This window comes from Setaria italica, chromosome VIII (genome assembly GCF_000263155.2).
Source record: "Setaria italica strain Yugu1 chromosome VIII, Setaria_italica_v2.0, whole genome shotgun sequence".
Taxonomy (NCBI): Eukaryota; Viridiplantae; Streptophyta; class Magnoliopsida; order Poales; family Poaceae; genus Setaria; species Setaria italica.
In genome coordinates, this window is record NC_028457.1 from 16,883,940 (window position 1) to 16,903,688 (window position 19,749).

Below are 19,749 nucleotides of genomic sequence, written 5' to 3' on the forward strand. Positions count from 1 at the left end.
AACTCCTAAGTAAGAGATGGAAGAGGTACTGAAATAACCAACCCCCCATCCCAATTTATAGTCCAGGACAAATGACTAAACTACCCCTACAACTACAACTAGGATAACTACCCACGCAGGGGCATTTTGGTCCATGTTTTTCTGCGCTCATCGGATGGACACACCACCTTCACAACTTTGCTTCACCTCGACGCAAGCTTTGCGATGATGCCACGTGCCCTCCTACTCGAAGCTTTAGCCGCACCGGGCTCGCCCCTGGTTTTGAGGCCCAAACCGGAAAACCTGCCTGCGCGGTGGTTTTGAGGCCTAAACCACCCAAATAGTCAATCTTCGCTTGGCTGCCATGCGACCTTCCTGATGTCGACGTGTGTCAACCCTCCGCCAAGCCTCCAGCTTGACTCGACTGACACCATCTCCATCCCACCATGTTCTCTTGCTTTTCTGTGCACCGTGTGGACCGCCCATGACTCTGCCTGGACTCCTCGGGTCCATCGGTCCAAGCCTACTCGCATTCATCCTTCACCGCCCTTGGTCCATCGGCATGAACCTTTGTTTTGAACTTCACCGCAGGCCATCAACCGTCACACCGCATCCTACACCTGCACATCACAAGCCAAGAGCAACATCATTCCAACAAAGTGTTGTCAATCACTCATCATCCAAGGGTGACCACCAATGGTCCTCACAAGTTGCAGATCTTGGACATGCATTTTAAAAGGAAGCTATCAAAATTGGTTTCACAATTTTTTGAGCATCCCATGATTTATCAAGCAATTAATGTCTTGTAGACAAAATAAATCATAGTACTAGATACAGGACAGTAACATGCACATAAATATTTTTAAATTAAACAAGACATCATCATGAACTCAACAAAACAAGTTTCACATTTTTATCTTTTTTTTACAATTTCCTACGCTTTTTCCAAGTTTCAGCTATTTAAATACATTTTTAATCAAATCTAAGTTTCACTTTTATAGAACGGCCCCTAGAGTTTTAAAACCTTCATAATGATACCCTTGCATTTTACACTAACAACCTTGGGACTAATCTCGGCCTTGCAATGTGGCCCTTGGGGGCTGGCCAGCGGCGAGGGTGGTGAAATCCGGCGAAGTCCGGCCACGGGAGTGTGGGCTAGGGACAGAAGGTGTTGAGGAGATCAATGGTGACCTTTTCTCTGTAGGGGTTGACGGCGGAGGAGGGCCGGTTGGGAGGGCTCAACGGAGAGGCTTAGGGTGTGGCGCTCCGGCTCGAACTCCGATAAGGGCAGCGGCGGTAAAGGCCGGCTGTGGGGCGGGGGAGGTGCTGCGAGGGTCTGGTGGCGCACTGGAGGGCTCGGGTGGCGTCGGGGGTGCTCAGAAGGGGGAGCTTGATGGGGCAGTGCTAATGGTGACGGCGGAGCTCCATGCGCGAATGGAAGGGTGGCGCCGGTGAGCATGGGCAAGCGCCTTTTATAGTGGCGAAGGGGAGGGTTGGAGTTGCTGTGCTGAGATGAAGGCCCTGGGCACATTGGCCAGGCAAGCGGTGCACTAGCAGTGGTGGAAGGGGGCGGATGAACAAGGTTGGCCAGCGGCCATGCGGTGCGCCGACGTGCAGTTGGCCAGCCAAGATGTAGCGTGCCAGGGGGAGATTACACGCTCGTGGAGTGGGCAGCTGCTAGGCTCGTGCTGTCACTCGACGGCCGGGGGTTGGGCGAGATGGCGGAGCCAGACGGGCGGCACCGCGTGGCACCGGTGAGTTCATTGTGCACAGTGACCGTGCTCTGGGCACACATGCGTTCCCAGGTGTCGCGCGAGGATAGATGCTTTGTGTCGGTTTCTCTCCCAAATTTTGAACTAAATGAGGAAAACTTCAAATATAAAAGTTTGAGTTCAAACTATGGACTTAAACTTCTACAAATGCTGATGGGTGAAAAACATGTTCGATTTGGAGATAAAACCGTGTGAACTTGGGTACAAAGCTAGGCAAAGCTGAATTTGAATTTGACCCAACTTTGACCTAGTTTTTGAACACCTTCCACTCAAAATCAGAAAAAGTGCTAATTATTAAAGTTGTTCAATTTGAAAAGATCTACCACTTTTACACTGGCCAAAATTTGAGTTCTCACATAAAAATCTGTTTTTATTTCCTACCCACGTTAGCACCATTTAGGGAGTGTTTTTAACACTTAGCTAGATTTTGAGGTCTTTTTGAATTTTACAGTTGGCAAAAATTGAATTGTCTCTTAATATATTTGATATTTCTTTGATTTAGTCTCTTAATCACTAGGGATGTCACAGCCTAACCTCCTTAAAAAGAATCTCATCCCGAGATTCGGGTGATCAAAACTAGTGTAGATGTGCGTGTACCTTTCTGCTCCAATAGGAAACCGCGGAAATTTTTGTTGAGATATTCTTTAGTTTCTCATGTTGCCTCATCTTTGGTATGATGGCTCCATTGAATCTTAAACATTCTTACCACTTATCTCCAAGTTCTTCTTTCCTTACGATCCAGAATTTTGATGGGATACTGAACATAGGAAATATCTGATGCTACCCATACTTCCTCTTGTTCGATAATCTCGGTTGGAACTCAAACACATTTCTTAAGTTGAGATACATGGAAGATATCGTGCATAGCTGAGAGTCTAGGTGGAAGTTTCACTCGATAGGCCACGGGTCCTCAAATTTCCATGATTTCATAGGGACCAACGTACCGAGGAGCTAGTTTTCCCTTTACTCCAAACCTTTGCACACCTTTGGTTGCTGAAACCCAAAGGTATACATGGTCACCAACTTCAAATTGCAATGGTTTCCTCCTCTTATCGAAATAGCTCTTTTGCCTAGATTGGGCGGCTTTAAGGTGTTCTTGTATTACCCTCACTTTCTCTTCCGCCTCAATTACCAAATCTGGCCCATATACTTTCCACTCTCCGACTTGGGACCAACTCAACCGAGTTCGACACCTACGACCATACAAGGCCTCAAATGGTGCCATTTTTAGACTAGCTTGGTAGATGTTGTTATAAGAAAACTCTGCTAGAGGTAAGCATCTATCCCAGTTTTTATCATAATGAATGACGCAAGCTCGAAACATGTTTTCAAGGATTTGGTTCCCCCTTTCCGTTTGTCCATCTGTCTGAGGTTGATAAGTCCAGCTGTGAATTAGTTTAGTGCCAAGAGAGCCTTGCAACTGTTCCCAGAAGCATGTCACAAATTGAGGACCTCGATCTGAGATGATCATTTTGGGCACTCCGTGTAGGCAAACAATGTGATCAAGATATAGCTCTGCATATCTCTTGGTTGAGTAGGTTGTTCGGATGGGAATAAAATGTGCCGTTTTAGTGAGTCTATCCACTATGACCCATATGCAATCATGTATCTGAGAGGTGTTGGATAAACCAACAATGAAATCCATACTTATATCCTCCCATTTCCATGATGGTATAGGTAATGGTTGAAGAGTACCGGCTACTCTTAAGTGGCTTGCCTTTACTCTTTGACAAGTGTCGCATTTCGACACATATTTAGAAATCTCCGGTTTCATCCCAGTCCACCAAAAATTTTGTTTGAGGTCTTGGTACACCTTGGTGCTACCTGGGTGAATAGAGAACTTGGAGAGGTATGCCTCATCCAGGATTTGCTTTCGGAGCTTGTGATTCTCTAGAGCAACCAAGCAGTCCTGAAACCATACAACTCCTTTCCAGTCTAGGCAAAAATACTTATATCTCTTGTCCCCTTGAGAGAGCCCTTGCGTTATAATTTTTATCCCTTCATCCTCTAGTTGTGCCATAATGATTTGATCGTGTAGGGTAGGTTCGATAGAGATGTGATTCAGTGTGCCTTGAGGAATAATTTCCAAATTTAGCTTCCTCATCTCAAAACACAATGTTTCTGTAAAGTTTTCTGCAAAAAGGCAATTGCGATGAATCTTGTGGCTTAATGCATCCGCAACCACATTGGCCTTCCTGGGGTGATAGTGCACCTCGAGATTGTAATCCTTAATTAACTCCAACTATCTCCTTTGATGCATATTCAGATCGGCTTGGGTAAGGATGTACTTGAGACTTTTATGATCTGTGTAGATATTGCAATGAGCACCCAGCAAATAATGTCTCCAGATCTCCAGAGCATGAATCACTGCTGCTAGCTCAAGGTCATGTGTTGGGTAATTCTGCTCGTGAAGCCGAAGTGCACGTGAGGCATAAGCAATAACACGATTGTCTTGCATAAAAACACAACTGAGACCAGAGGCGTCACAGTAAATGTCAAAGGGCTTGGTATTATCAAGTTGAGCTAAGACTGGTGCGAAAGTCAAGTGTTTTTGCAGAGTGTGGAAAGCTTCTTCACACTTTTTGCTCCATACAAACTTAACCGCTTTCTTTAACAACTCGGTCATCCATTTGGCTATCTTTGAGAAATCCGGAATGAAACGATGATAATAGCCTGCTAGACCAAGAAAACTTCTGATTTGAGGAACGAAAGTTGGTGGCTTCCAGTCCATCACCTCTTGTACCTTGCTTGGATCAACGGCTATGCCCTCACTAGAGATGGTGTGTCCCAAGAATTTCACACTATCCAACCAAAATTCACACTTAGAGAACTTAGCATAAAGCTGATGATCTCTAAGGCGTTGAAGAACAATGCGGAGGTGTTGAACATGCTCTTCTTCATTTTTGGAATATATGAGGATGTCATCAATGAAGACCACGACAAACTTGTCAAGCTCGGGCATGAACACCGAATTCATGAGATACATGAAGTAGGCAGGAGCATTTGTGAGCCCGAAGGACATGACTAAGTACTCATATAATCCATACCAAGTAGAGAAGGCGGTCTTAGGAATGTCACTCGGCCAGATCTTAATTTGATGATAGCCAGAGCAGAGATCAATCTTGGAGAATACTCTAGCTTCGGCGAGTTGATCAAAGAGGACATCAATATGGGGTAATGGATACTTATTCTTGATAGTCACCGCATTGAGAGGTCGGTAGTCTACGCACATCCTCAGACTATCATCCTTCTTCTTTACAAAGAGAGTTGGGCAGCCCCAAGGTGATGTGCTTGGGTGAATAAAGCCCTTACCTAGTAACTCTTGAAGTTGGGTTTTCAATTCTACCAACTCCACAGGTGGCATTCGATAAGGTCTCTTTGAGATAGGTGCAATGCCTGGCTGTAGCTCAATGGCAAATTCAATGTCCCTATCCAGTGGCATTCTTGGCAAGTCATCTAGAAAAACATTGGCATACTCGCATACCAAGGAAATTTCTGCCAGTTAGGACCCTATTGCCGGATAAGCGCATGAATTTATGCACTCTCGGGCTGGCAAGTAAAGTGTGGAAGATCCAGTGTAGGTGAATTTATTTGGACGGCCCGTGCTGCAATGTCCATCATGACCTTATGCCGAGTCATCCAATTTGTCCCCAAAATTATATCTATACCTTCCAAACCCAAGATAATAAGGATAGTTTTGTAAATTTTACTACCCAACTTGAGTGGCACATGACTTGCTATTTGGTTGGAAGCAATTTTACCACCAGGTGTTGAAATCATATACGAACCTTTAGTATTACAGAATTCCAATCCACATTTACCACTGAATTTTGTTCCAATGAAACTATGTGATGCACCAGAATCAAATAATATAACCGCAAGCTAGTTATGGATAGAGAAAATACCCGTCATGACCGGTGCACCCTCTAGAAGATCGGCGAGAGTGGTGAAATTAAGCCTCCCTTGCTTGACTTGGACTTTCTACCTCTTGCCCTTGTTCTGGTTTGAACCCTGTCCTTGGTTCTGGGGCTTATTCTGTGGACACTCTTTAGCAAAATGATTTGGGCTCCTACAGATGAAGCATCGGTTCCCATTGCCAGTGCGAGCTGGCTGTGGAGCATTTGGCCTTGGGCCCTGCTGCTGGAAGTTAGGGAAACACGGAGTTCCTTGCTCCTGAGGTGGCCTAATGACCCATCGTCCAGGCTGAGGAGTCCTCTGAGGAACTTGGGGTGGAGCATTCAGAACCAGCTGGAACTTCGGAGTCAAGGCACTATTGGAGCCTTCGTCTTTTTATCTGCCTAATGAGCCAAGATACAGTCCTCCTGAGGGAGCTCCAAGTTCACTAGCTCATTATAACTATTCACCTTGATGGGATTCAGTTGTTCTCTGTGATTTGTATTGAGACCTCTACGGAAGTGGTCTCTCTTCTTCTCATCGGTGTCAGCATGATAACCCGAGTACTGACACAAATCATTGAAGGCCTGAGCATACTGGAGCACATTGCGTGTGCCCTGAGGGAGTGTCAAGAACTCGTTCAACTTTCTCTCCATTAAACCCTCTAGGATGTGATGGCCTCTGAAGGCAACCTTGAACTCATCCCAAGAAACCACGTGATCGGCTGGGAGCATGGCATGATAATGGTCCCACCATAGCCATGCTGAACCACGAAGCTGTCGTGCCGCGAACTTTGCCTTGTTCTCATCAGGACAAGGTGCCATGAGTAGCAATAATTTGGATTCGATAGTGCGAATCCAAGCATCGGCATTTAGAGGCTCCTCTATCTTGTGGAACAAAGGGGCTGGGTGCCCAAAAAATCCTCATAGCTCGTGATCCAAGGCTAGTGGACGTTCTGCCTATGGTAGAACCACCGAAATTAACCCAGCTAAAGTGTACTCAACTTCGCCTCGTATGCGAGCAAACACTTTAATCATGTTAAAATGGTAGTCTGTTGGGTTTCACCCGATAAACCACTTGTCTCGAATCGAAACGAAGCTTACTCACACGAAAGCGAGTCCAGAGATTAACAAAATCCAGATATTTTATTACAGGTCCCAAATTAAGTTATTACAACCAACCAAGAGTTCAAATGCATAAAAGTAGAGTTTCAAAGTTCAAACAGCAGAAATAAAACTGTAGGCTAATGTCGATACAAGATACCATGGTGAAGCCTGCCTTGATATCAATCACCATGTTCCTTGCCGACCGTGTCCCACTTGACCGTCCAACCAAGAGGGAGTTGGGTCAGCCAAGTCAAACTTGCTACCATTTCCTCAAAATCAACACTTCCTGAAAACATAGCCACAAGCAAGGCTGAGTATACTAATACTCAATAAGACTTACCCGTCAGGTGGTAACTACTCCACCGACTCCAAGACATGCAAGGCTTTTTGGCTGAGGGGTTAGTTTTGCCAAAAACATCTAAAGTAGATCCTTACTTTCAATTTTTAGCATCAAGTTCTAGTTGATTATCCATTCTAAGTAATCACTTATTCTAATCAAGCATGGTGAAACAAGCAATTTAAATCAAGCATCAATATTTATCCTCATACTTGTTCCACTTCTTACTCAGTGCAGCATAGTGATCAAGCAGTCCCAAACTGTGAGAGGCAAACGATTCGAATCAAGTTTCGTAACATTGCAAGGTGAACAAAAACCCATGACAGATGCGTACCACACAGGGTCAACATATGTCAGCCATCCCCATCAATCCCCAGGCATGTGGACAGGGCCCACTTCCCATGGATACAAAGCCCCACGTTCCTGGAATGTCGTCGTACTGTGACTGCACTTGTACCCACATGATGCATCAGGGGAACCAAGTTCCAGAGAGAGCGCAGAGTATGTCCGCGCCCCGGTTCAATTAGGTACTAGGGTTCCCGATCCCATACTCAGTATGAATTTAGTACTTTCAAACACTTGACCACAATCACCAACACAGTTCGACCTTAGCACAGTCATCTTCTATACAGTTGGGGCAATCCACCAATTAAGAACCAATTGCCCAGCCCTGCCCGTCAACCTTATGATTTTAGCATAAGTAAAAAGGCAACTCCTATAACTCGCGAGTGACAGGAAATCACTCAACTTGTACCGTGTCCCTATTTAGCATTGCAACTACTCAACTTAACATACTAGTATTCAGAACATAGGTACCTAGGATCATGCAAATAAGGTTTCAAGCAACGCCTATAAACTTACTCCACAAACATAAGTAATAGAAGTATTGCATAAACTTTAAAATCAGGGTTATGCTTCGAGGCTTGCCTTCCTATACTGGGTTAGTCTGAAGGTCGTTCAAAGCTTGACTGGGGTCCTGCTCAACCTTGATCTGGTTCACCTCTGTAGACGGCTCCTCCTCAGCTGCCGGGAGTAGTTCGTAGCTTCCGTCGGTGAGATTCGCTTCTACACAAGATGAATATGCAATAGTTCAATTTTCCATGCTTTCACATATAGGATGCATTCCATGAATTATTGCAAAAGTGTAAATTGCATTTTGACCACATTCACCTAGAGAAGAATTTCAAATTGGTTTCTTCGTAAAATAACATGCGCTGCGATTTAAAACCTGGGCTTGATTTGATGGTGATTGTGTACACAAATAAAGTTCTAACCCTTAAACTTCACAAAAGAAAGGTGGGGTCATTTTTGGGTTGCTCAACATGCATTTGGAAAGTTATCCTGTTTCTGAATTTTAAACAAACTCTAATGAGCTTTTACCATTTTACCCTTGCTAATTAACATTTGTTATTAACCATTTATCTAGCTATTAAACTTCAATAACTATTTCTAGAAGAAACTGATAAGATATGTTTTTAAAATGTTTACAGAAGTTTCATCATCACACCAGTGATCTACTGTAAAAATTTGGGATGCATTTGACTTTTACAAAATTTAATAAAAACCAAATAGTTTTAAAAAGCAGAACACGAAGAATGATTTTCAACTGGATCTTCATCATCAGAATGGTTTCACAAAATTTACAGAATCGTTACCAACACTAACAGGGGCTACTGTAAATTTTCCAGGATTTATTGAGCATGAAAACTATTTATCAGCTAAAAAGTACACTAAACCACTTGTAGTTATTTAAGCAAGGTAAAACATATATATTAGAGAACCAAATATTTTTCCTAGTTATTCATGTGCATCAGGAGTCTAACAAAATTGATTTCACATTTTTAGCATTTTTCTACAAATTCCTACACATTTCCAAAGTTTCAACCATTTAAACCAATTTAATTTAGAAAAGGTCAAATATGTTTCACAAAGGGGTCCCTTAAACTTTTAAACATTCACAAAGAGGTCCCAGTGTTTTACATGTTAAACCCTACAAAGAATTAGGGCTAAGCGATTTGGTCCTTGACTCGGCTAGCGGCATCTTCAGCCAAAATCCGGCGAGCGGCGGCGGTGAGGGGGTGGGGAAAGGGCACGGGCGTGGTCAGGGACTCACCGCGAGTTGATGTGCTGAGGATCTTGCAGGCGAAGGGTGATCGGAGGCGGCTGGCAATGGTGAGGTGGCTGTGGTGGCGAGGGAGCTCCTGCTCCAGTGCTGGCGGTGTTGGAGGAGGCTGGGAACTGGCTCTAGAGGCTTGGGTGGTGTGCGTGTGATCACTGTGGCGCTTAGCAAGCTCCGGGGAGGCTTGGGAGTAGGGGTTCCACAGTGAGGGCTAGGAGGTGGCGCTCCGGCATAGAGGGGAGGGGCGGAGGGCAGCGCCAGCGAGCTCGGGGGCTACTTTTATAGCTGCACCGCAGCGTGGGTGAGCAAGCGAGCCAGTGATAAAGCCGGCGTGCTATTGGCGAGCACGAAGTTGGCCGGAGAGTGGCGGAGTAGACGCGCGGCATGGTGGTTGGCTGAGGCAGCGCGCACGCGTGGGTGAACAGCGGGGACAAGCTGGCTAGGATCTTCGCGCGGAGGATCTGGTTTGCCTCGCGCGGGGAGTGGGCAAGACGGTGCGCTCATCCGATCGCATCAGGGACGGCATGAGCTGGGTGGCGACGGCCGGTGGCGGGCGGCGACGTGGCAGCGGGCTTCAGCCGGGGCATGTGGGCACGCGATGGCCACTGGCCAGGGGAGATGCGGCGTGGGAAGGACGAGATTGCGCTCCACGCGGTTGGGCGATGCCGGGGATGTGCCATCCCATCACCAGCGGCGATAGGCCGGTGGCGCTGCACCAAGCGGGCGGCGCTGTGGTGACATCGTGCGCGGGGCGCGTGGTGACCGTGCACCGGGCGCACGTGCGTCGCAGGGGTGTGTCGTGGCAGCAACTTTGGGCTGATTTTGCTTCAAAATTTGAATTAAAACTTCGAAAATTTAAAATATAAAAGTTGTTTCCCAAACCATACTATACAACTTTGACAAAATCCTATGGTTCAAATTCTCAACAGAAAGTGAGATAGATAGGTTGGAAATTTGGTGGAACACCAGCTTAAGTAAAACTTGAATTTGAATTAAGTTTGAATTTGACCAAACTTTGATCAAGATTTTGAGTGCCTTCAACTCCAAATCAGAAGAAGTGCAAATAATGAAAGTTGCTTGTTTTTAAAAGTTCTACAACTTTCATATTGGCCAAAAGTTAAGTTTTCATATAAAATTTGGTTTTTAACTTCTACCCCTAATTTAGTTCTTTTTGGACATTTCCAACACTTAGTGAATTTGAAGGGTCTTTAGAGTTGGACATTTTGAACTTTGGAGTGTTTTCTATTTTTGCCTCCTGCATTGCCTTTTTTCACCCTTGGATTCTTGTTTTTCCCTTTTTGACTTTATTTTTGCCTTTTGGGGTTGTTTTCAAAAGTTCAAGTGCATTTGAAATTTAACAAAAGACCAGAGTTAAAAGGTGATTTGTTTACTTCTTGACTTTGATCACCCTTGATTTACTTGGCTTAAGACTAGGGATGTTACACCGCCCACCCTGAGGCTGTTGCTGCTGCTGAACATGATGCTGCATCAATTCCGTTTGGGCAGCCAGTATCGCCTCCATAGAAGGCGGGGGTGGTGGTGGTGTTTGTTGCCTGCTGTCGCTAGGCGCAAATCCACCAGGGTTCTGGCACGTTCCCTTCACCATATGCAAGGTTGAACTTTTTCACTAGTCACATAATTTTCAAACTTGCTCACAAGAAGATGAAACAAGGTAATCATGTGCGGAATGTTAAAGTTCAAAATGCAGTCAAAATATTGCGGGTAGAAAACTGTTACTTAGGAGAAAATTCATATCTCCTGACTCAAGCATCCATAGATTCTCATCTTTGGTCAATGAGTAGGAAATTTGGTGTAATACAACTTTGATATTCAACTCAGGGACCAATTCAAGCGTTATCTTGGCCGAAAAATTCCATCTTTACATCTCTGTCCTGGCTGTTTTTCAATAGGCCGAGCTGTGATATTTTGCTCATAACTCAAGTTAGAAAAGTCCAATGATGCTGAAATTTTGTGAGCATTCATACTATGAAATTACTTTGGTATTCATCAAACATCTCAGAGGTGAAAGGAAACCAAGTTAAAAATTCAAACATGCTTCTGCCACAGAAATCGATCATTCACATGCCACGTTACATCGATGTCAAGGTTTCGGGAACAACCGCCATAATCAATGTCACAACCCTAGCATCCGCTACACAAAAGAATACTGGACTCTAAGTTAGCCTATTACATCCATGTCCAAAATTAGGGTACACCAAGGAGTATACACAAACTATCGCAAACATCTAGAAATCGTCCAAATTGTTGACTGAGGATACAATGAGCATGGAAGAGTGAGCTCCCCAAGGTGGTAGCTGTGGTGCTCCACTCTCCATATCCATGCTAGAGACACCGTCCATCTCCTCGGGATCCTCATCCTCCACCATGACCGCCGGAGGGGCCTGCATAGCTACCTCCTTCTCATGGTGCATCTCAATTTGGTCATTAGAATCCTCCAACTCCATGTTGAGATCATGGATCTGATCCTCCAAGATTTCAATATCGGTCACTCTGTCATCCAAATCGTGCTGAAGCTCTCCCACCTGGGCCTCCAACTGGGCAATCCGTATGTCTTTGTCAACCAACTCAAGCGAGTGGTCGACCATCTGGCTGTTCCTTTCATTGAACATGATCTGATTTGCCTGTGCCAGATCGGTCAACTTGGCCATTGCCTCGCCCTGGAGAGTCTGCAAATGGTACAGTGCATTCATGCACCGTATTGAGGTAAAGATAGTCTCATGAGGGCAAATGAACCCTAAAAGCTCCATGTTGTCCATCCAGTCAATCCACATGGGGTCATCTGACTGAGGTGAGAAATAGCCCCACGGGAGCCATAGCAACCTCCTCGGGGTGCTGACTACAAAAGGTAGTAAGTCCCTCAAGAGCAGCTATCTCCCAAGTGTCATCAAGGCGATACCTAAGAGCCTCAACCTCCAAGGTCAGCCATCCCCACAGGAGCCATAGCAACCTCCTCGGGGTGCTGACTACAAAAGGTAGTGAGTCCCTGAAGAGCAGCTGTCTCCCAAGTGTCGTCAAGGCGATACCCAAGAGCCTCAACCTCCAAGGTCAGCCAATCAGGGTGCGCCTGGTGGGGAAGAAGGGTGAGGTGCACGCGGCAACGGGGCACGTCGTGCTCCTCGTACTCCTAGCCCATGTAACGGGGAGGAGTGGTGTACCCTGCCGAGCTCAAGACGCCCCACAAGATGGAAGGAAAGCCCTCCTAGTGTAGGCAGTTTGAGTGAATTCACCAACCATCCATATCCATCACAACGTACACAGGGTCAGCCATCTGGAAGAAACAAAAATCGAGGGAATGTGTGAGAGCAGTCCCAAAAATGACAGAATCTGGATACATGGTAAAATGGCTGTAACTCGAGAAGTACCCATCCAAAAATTCCCAAATTTTACCAGAATGTTTCTTAGATATTTGGCTACCACTTTGTTATGCACAACTTTTACTTAAACAGCATCTAAGAGGGTCATAAATTCAGATTTGCCTACTATGGTCTAGTCTGAAACTTTCTGCAACCATGCATCACAAATCTGACCAGAATTCTCAAACCATTCACCCAAAAATTCTGAAATTTTTTCAGAAGGTTTTATACTATGTTTTATACAACTTTGCTTTTATGACACTGGACAGAAACTGATCCTAAGGTGGCCTAAAAATTCAACTTTTGTCATTAGTGCACTCAGAGATTTTCAGCAACAGTTGTTTACCAATTTGAGCATAACCCGAGTTCTACTTTGCCAATTTTATGAGATTTTTACATCATAACCCATTCTAAATTTGGAATGAATTTCTCATAGGATATTTCTGGAAACAATATCATTGGGAGCTCGAAAATTCTGACAGTAGGTAGCTGCAGTTCGTGACAACTAGAAAAAGCATGAGTTTTTGTGAGAGCGACATTAGGTTGACATGTCATCCATACAAAATTTGTTCCAATTTCCAATTTGTGGGTTTTTAAAATGATGTATGCATGACCTATACATCCTCAAAAATTCAAAGAATTGCCAAATACTTAGACTTACGGGTCAGTGCCGGTGGCAAGGCATACATTACGGCTCTCCCTATAATAGTAAGTCGAATTTCTAACCGTTCGTTAACTTAACGTAAGCACGGTTAGTGTACTTGTAGAAGATCATTTATACAATTTGAACCTTTCGTGCCAGCACTCACGAAAGTGTCCCCATTCATTACCGTTCACTACAAAAACAGCACCCGCATGATTTCCGTTGTATGGGCCACGTTCATACGCCGAATAGCGTATTCACTTTTTATGTGCTTCCATCATATTTGCATATGATGCCATGGGTACGTTACAGCAATCGTCGTACCCCTGTGCCAACCACATTTTTATGTACCACCACCATATTTGCATATGAGCCGTGGGTACGTTATAGCAATTGTTGTACCCCTGTGTCGACTATTCTGCAAGAAAGTAAGTTTTGACTAAAAGTAATGTGCTGGAAGTCAATATAATATAACCAATAGTTAACTAGCCACCTAATCAACCCATAACGAACCAACGCAATTTTTTCGAACGCGATTTTTTTTTCTGGGCAAGTTTTATCGAAATAAGTTTTTAAGGCTCGTTGCTTTCTCTGGTGTATGCTTTTCGCTCTAATACCAGCTGTGGCAGAACTACACAATTTAACTCGGCTAAAGTGTGCTCAACATCGCCTCTAATATGAATAGACACTTTAATCAAATTAAAATGGTAGTTTGTCGGGTTTCACCCGATACAACCACATATTTCCGATCGAAACAAGCATACAATACTCGTACGAAGACGAGCCCAGAGATTACAACAATCCAAATGAATATTACAGAGGTCCCAAATTGAGTTATTACAAACTGTTGGCGCTAGGAATCGGCCGATTGAATCTCCAGCGTCGGACACACGACCTGGGAGAATCTGCTTAACTCCTGTTCGGGTGATCGCCTTGGTGCGGTTCGCGCGGCGTGCCAGCCAATCTGACCTGTTGATTGGCAAGGAAAGAAACGTGTCAGGTCCCAGAGGTTGCGATCGGCTAAGGTTCCGATCTCGAGAAAGCTAATCAGCGAATCGGCCGATTTGCTGTAATAAAGAAATCGGCTATAATGCAGCCGACTGCTGAGCAGCGTTAGTAAAGAAAACTACTAGAATAATCTAAACAACGCTACAGTAACAATACTAGGAATAGATCTGAATCGGCTATGCAGAAAGCAATAGAATAAGTAATAAAGTACAAGAAAGCCGAAAGTTCCAATCCCTGGTTGGATAACCGGTGATAAAACTAGAATAACAGGTAGAACCTAGAATTCTAGTAAATATCGATAACTAGTGAACAAATCTAAACGAAACGACAGCGATGCGCCCGAAGTTAAAGCTTAGATATTATTCGATAGACGAAACTTACAGGATCGGCTGGAGGTCAAGCTGATGCAGCCCCGCCAACCCGTACGAACTCGTGAAAGAAGAAAAGTATTGACGAAGTCGCCTGCTCAAAAGTAAGTACGAGGAAATAGTAGTTTGTTGTATTGATTTTTGTGATGATTACAGATCTATGAAGGTGACTATTTATAGCCTGTTACAAACGATTTCTTAACCGACTAGAACTCTATCTCTAATTTTAAACGAAAACAAATATTTACAAGTACGATTCGTACTGGAGTTGATCATCATGCTCTCATGGGCTGACTCCCTCTTTATCTTCATAGTTCACTTTAAGCCCATACCGGTCCAATTGCTCCAGCCTCCCAACCGGCCGATTTCTACCAACTCCATTTGTGGAAACACTATAGCACCAATTGGCCGATCCTCAACTGTAGCACCAATCGGCCGATTCCCAATCGTGACCTCTGTGTCTTGCCACATCTCCTGATTTCTTCCTTTCTTGATGTCGATTCCATACGTGTCAAAATATGGCGTCAACACATGCCCCCCAGTTTCGAAGTAAAACATAGTCTTTACTTCGACATTCTTTTCAACTTCCCTTCCGAAACAAACGCATTGAAAATATCCTTCCGTTTCGCGGTCTCCAGCCTGATGATTGCAATCTTTTCGAAACGGGCGCCCACGACAACCACTCCTCCCAAAAAAATCGAAACGCCGACGCGGTAAAAATTCCGCTTTTACCCGTTCTCATACCACCTTTAAATATCAGCGCGTCCCGTAGTCCTCCTTATGAGCTCACGTCTTCCTTCTTTAGCGCACTAACCTTCTTCTTCCTCCGACGCCTTCCTTAGCTTCCAGTTTCTTCCCCGGCATCTCCTTCCATCTACATTCCTCCCTACTTTTCCAATGGCGGCACCTTCAGGCACCTCACCAACGCTCGAAGCTCCGGAGATGGCTCCACCAGCAAAAGTTCCAGTGGCAACGGTGGTGGCTCCATCGACGGGAGAAGGAGCTCCATCGGCGGGAGTTGAGGCTTCAACCGAAGTCCCATCAGTGGCTTCAGCATCTGCAGCTCTACCGGCGATCCCACCAACTACGATGAGCTTCATCCCGGAGGTCATTACCGAAACTTTCCTTAACAATAATGCATTTACTTTAGATCTGTTCTTACTTCCGCACCCCCTTTTTCCTTTTTTAGATGGTTAGGCATCAGATTACCATTCGCCTCACAGAAACTCCCGGCCTTATCTGTCTCGGTCCCATGGGAAACCCGGATCCAACTGACCTAATCAATTTGGAAACCCATAGGATACCTTTTAAGCAATCAACCATGGACCTAGATCACTGGTCAGGTACCTTCAGGTCATGGTCGAATGAAACCCCCGGCTGGAGAGAATGGTACCAACGGATAGCCGCCTCCAAGAGAGTCCAATGGGACGAGCACAAAATCGGCCAATGCATTGATCTATCTTTATCCCAAATGGAAAGGAACGAGCCCTTAGTGATAGCAGCTTCCTATTTCTGGTCCGATGCTCTCAACGCATTCCTCTTCGGACACAGACCTATGACTCCCACCTTGGCCGATGTGGTCATGTTGACCGGCCTTGACATCTCCTCTCGAGATACTCCTTTTCGCCTTCTGGCCAAGATGTCCCATCGGCTGGATACAAAGGGAATCGGCAGATGGAAGGGATTCATCAGATGCAACAGAAGGGCCGAAACAGTCGAGAACAGAGAGCACGCGGCCTTCCTGATGATGTGGCTAGAGAAACATTTTTTCTGTGGGAGACCAGCCGGTCCATCCACCAATACGCAGGCTCTGGCCGAGGCACTATCGATAGGGGCCTATGTTCCCCTTGGAAAGCACTTATTGGGAGCAGCCTATCATATGCTGCACCAAATCAGCGTCAAACTATCCCAAGGGGAGCCGATTGGAAACCCTGGTGGACCCTGGTGGTTCATCAACTTGTGGCTTAATCTATACATGAGCAAGATCTCCCAGCAACGAGTGGAGCACATGACATTCTCCAACATCAAATCGGCAGAAAATCCCACTGTCCGACGTCGATGTACGTCCTTCGGCGAAGTGGCATCAGCCTTTTCTGGTTGCTCATATTCTGCTACCAAGGTGGCTGAATACTTCAGGTGCTTTTATAATGGCTTCAGTGAAGATGCAACCAGCTGGTTCCCTTATCAGAGGGAGGACCCAATCTTCGAACTCCCTTCTTGTTTCGACTCAACCACTGGCCGATTCGATGAAGACCTCACAGATGAATTAATCAAACCGGGGATCTTACCGGCAAACTTCTTCTCGGGGAAGGATGCCCCTACTTATGAGTTCTACAACCCCTCTGTCGCAGCACGGGAATTCGGCCTGGGTCAATTGCCGATTTACGCATACTTCGCCGGCCGAGCAAAGTTCAGAGATGAACTTACCAAGGGTCTTGACTATAGCCGGCTGCGTGATCGGATCCCAGACTCCAGTACCATAGATCTGAACGGTTGGATAGTAGCTCCTTTCGCCGTTCAGCAGTTCAAGCTATGGTGGGCTGAATGGAAATAGTACCTGTTCTGCGCTTCTGCGGCGGTATACTGCAATCTCCTGGATCCAACCAACGGAGACCCGAACACCGAGGTACCTCTCTTTTCTCTAGCCGATTTTCATCCTCTTCATTTTTTTACACATATATACTGACTCTTGCTGTTGCTTCAGTCTGAAAGCCGCGCTCCCCCAAAACGCAGCCAGAGTGGCCGGCCGATGGAGGACTGCTATCTGTACACAGCATTCCCCCTCATCGGCTATCATGCCCCTTCTGTAGATGACATCACCGGCTGAGCGAAACAGGCGCAGAAGAAAGTCATCAAGAAGACCAGTCGCCGAGTACGTGCTCGTACAGAATCGGCTGATCCACCAATACTCGTATCGGCGGAAACTACGGCCGTGTCAACCCTTCCAATTGCTGAAGAGATCGATGTTCGAGTCGCCATAGAAGCTGGAGCAGCCGCCGCGTCATTATTGGTGGAGGCTATACAGGTAAACTCACTGTCTGATCTTCCCAATTGCTATTTCCATACTAACTCCTCCTATATTAGGCTGCACAGACTGCCCTTGTAAATCCTCAGCAATCGGTGGCGTCCCAAGCAGCTGTTGAAATGCCAGCGCCCCCTCCTGTTGAGGTATACGACCCTTCGACCCAATCTTCTAATATTTGGATGGTGCTCTTACTAACTTTGACGCAGGTTACTGGTACGCTAAGCACGCTACCCGATCAACCATTGGTCACCCTTCAGGAAGCCGGCCCGAGCAGAGCGCTGATTGTCGTTGAGTCCTCTTCTTCCGACGAGCCAATGGTGCCAGTCCCAGAGTCGAGGGTGGCGGTCTCGCAGATGCCGACGGAAGAAATCTGCTTTAAAGAAGTAAGAAATCTCCCAACCTTTATTGGTCGATTTGCTACCACCATCGGCTGACTTGTTTTCTTTTCATCTACCATTTTACAGGAACAGGACACCCCTAATAACAGCCTCTTCTCGTTTGCGGTCGCGCTTTCTGACGACGAGGAAGTCGCTTCCTGTCAGGTTACTTTGAGCTCTGTCCCTGATGACGTCTGCGGCAAGCTCGAAAGCATACGATCCCTTCTTCAAGAGGACATCGGCCGATTGGTAGAGGATGCTTCGCCGATTCGGTAGCTCTTCGGTGACGTGAGCGGGTGAGTCCCAGAGGAAGCAGAAGAAGCCTTGGCGCCGGCCGCTTATATTGAGTCAATGCGGATCCCGGTCTTCAGGGCTCTGCGTCACATGGCCGATCGCGCCAAACTGACCAAGAATCGTGAAGAAGAAGATTCGTACAAGCGTCAGGCTCAGGAGGTACATCAACGAATTCACTTTCTCGAGGACTCCCGTCCTGGCCTCGTCGGCACGATAGACTGCCTCAAACGCCAAAGAGCAGAACTCGCCAAGGAGATGGAGCAAGTGACCAAGGAAATAGCCATTGAAGAGAAGAGGCTTCAGGAGCTCCCCTCCGTCATCGCCGATTTAAAGCGGGAGAGACAACATCTGGCCCATGAAGCCCTCAGACTCCATCACCACATGTCAGAAGTCCCGGGATCGGCAGAGGATGACCAACGGGTTTTGGATTCAGCCGATCAGATTCGTCGACGAGCGATTGCGGCCATCAACGCCCTTCTGGACGATCTGTAAAAGTACTGGTCGTTTTGTAAGAACATTAATGCCCTTTTGACCGTCCTTTGCGGCACCCTCTTATTTATTGCCCTTTTTACTTCCGATGGGACGCGTCCTACCAAACATCCATGCTTTCTCTACTTATAAATGTCAGCCTTGGTCTTGCTCTTGAAAGCGCTTGTTCTACTTGATTCTCTTTTTCCCTGACTTGTTTCCATCGGAGCGTTCTGCGGTCATGTCGTCTTCATCTTCTTCTTTCTCCTCTGTTGACCAGGTAAGAGATCCGCCTCCGCCTTCTTTTAGTTCGATTCCTCTAAAACACCTCATCTTAGGCGGTTATATGTTGTCTCTTTTCCCAGCCACGGCGCCTTAGTCCTGAACTCGAACGAGCCATCGGGCTCGTGTATTCTGACGAACCATTATCGCAAGAAGACAAGGACCTAATTAGGGCTCACCGTGAAGAACTCAAGGATCACGTCCCCGCCGACGTCCAACGGATCTGGGACTTCATCGACGGTAACGACTACAGGCGACCTCAAGTTGACAGGAGCCACCCGCTCCCTCGTCCGGTTGCCCTTGGGGATGCCGCGGCGGGGACATCGCGCCCGGCGATGGACTGGAGTCATCCTCTTCCTCGTCAAGTTGAAGCGGAGGCCGCGATGAAATACATAGAAGAACGAAGTATCTGTCTTCTGATAGAACTAGGCCGGATTGAGAGAGAAATCAAGAAGAAGCGTGGTTGATTATTTTTTGTTCTAAGGGTGACTTGTACTGTGTCGGCCATATAATCTATCGTCCGTACCGAATGATAAATCGGCCGATTTGGACGATTATATTTTCTCTTTAGGCGATTTTCTTTCGTATCGGCTGCATGTTTGTTTATCATATCCTGCGATCGATTCTTATGCTCCGACCCATATACTAGGGTAATACCTTTTCAAGTATCTCCCGTTCAAAGTCCTAGTAAACTCTTCTCCTT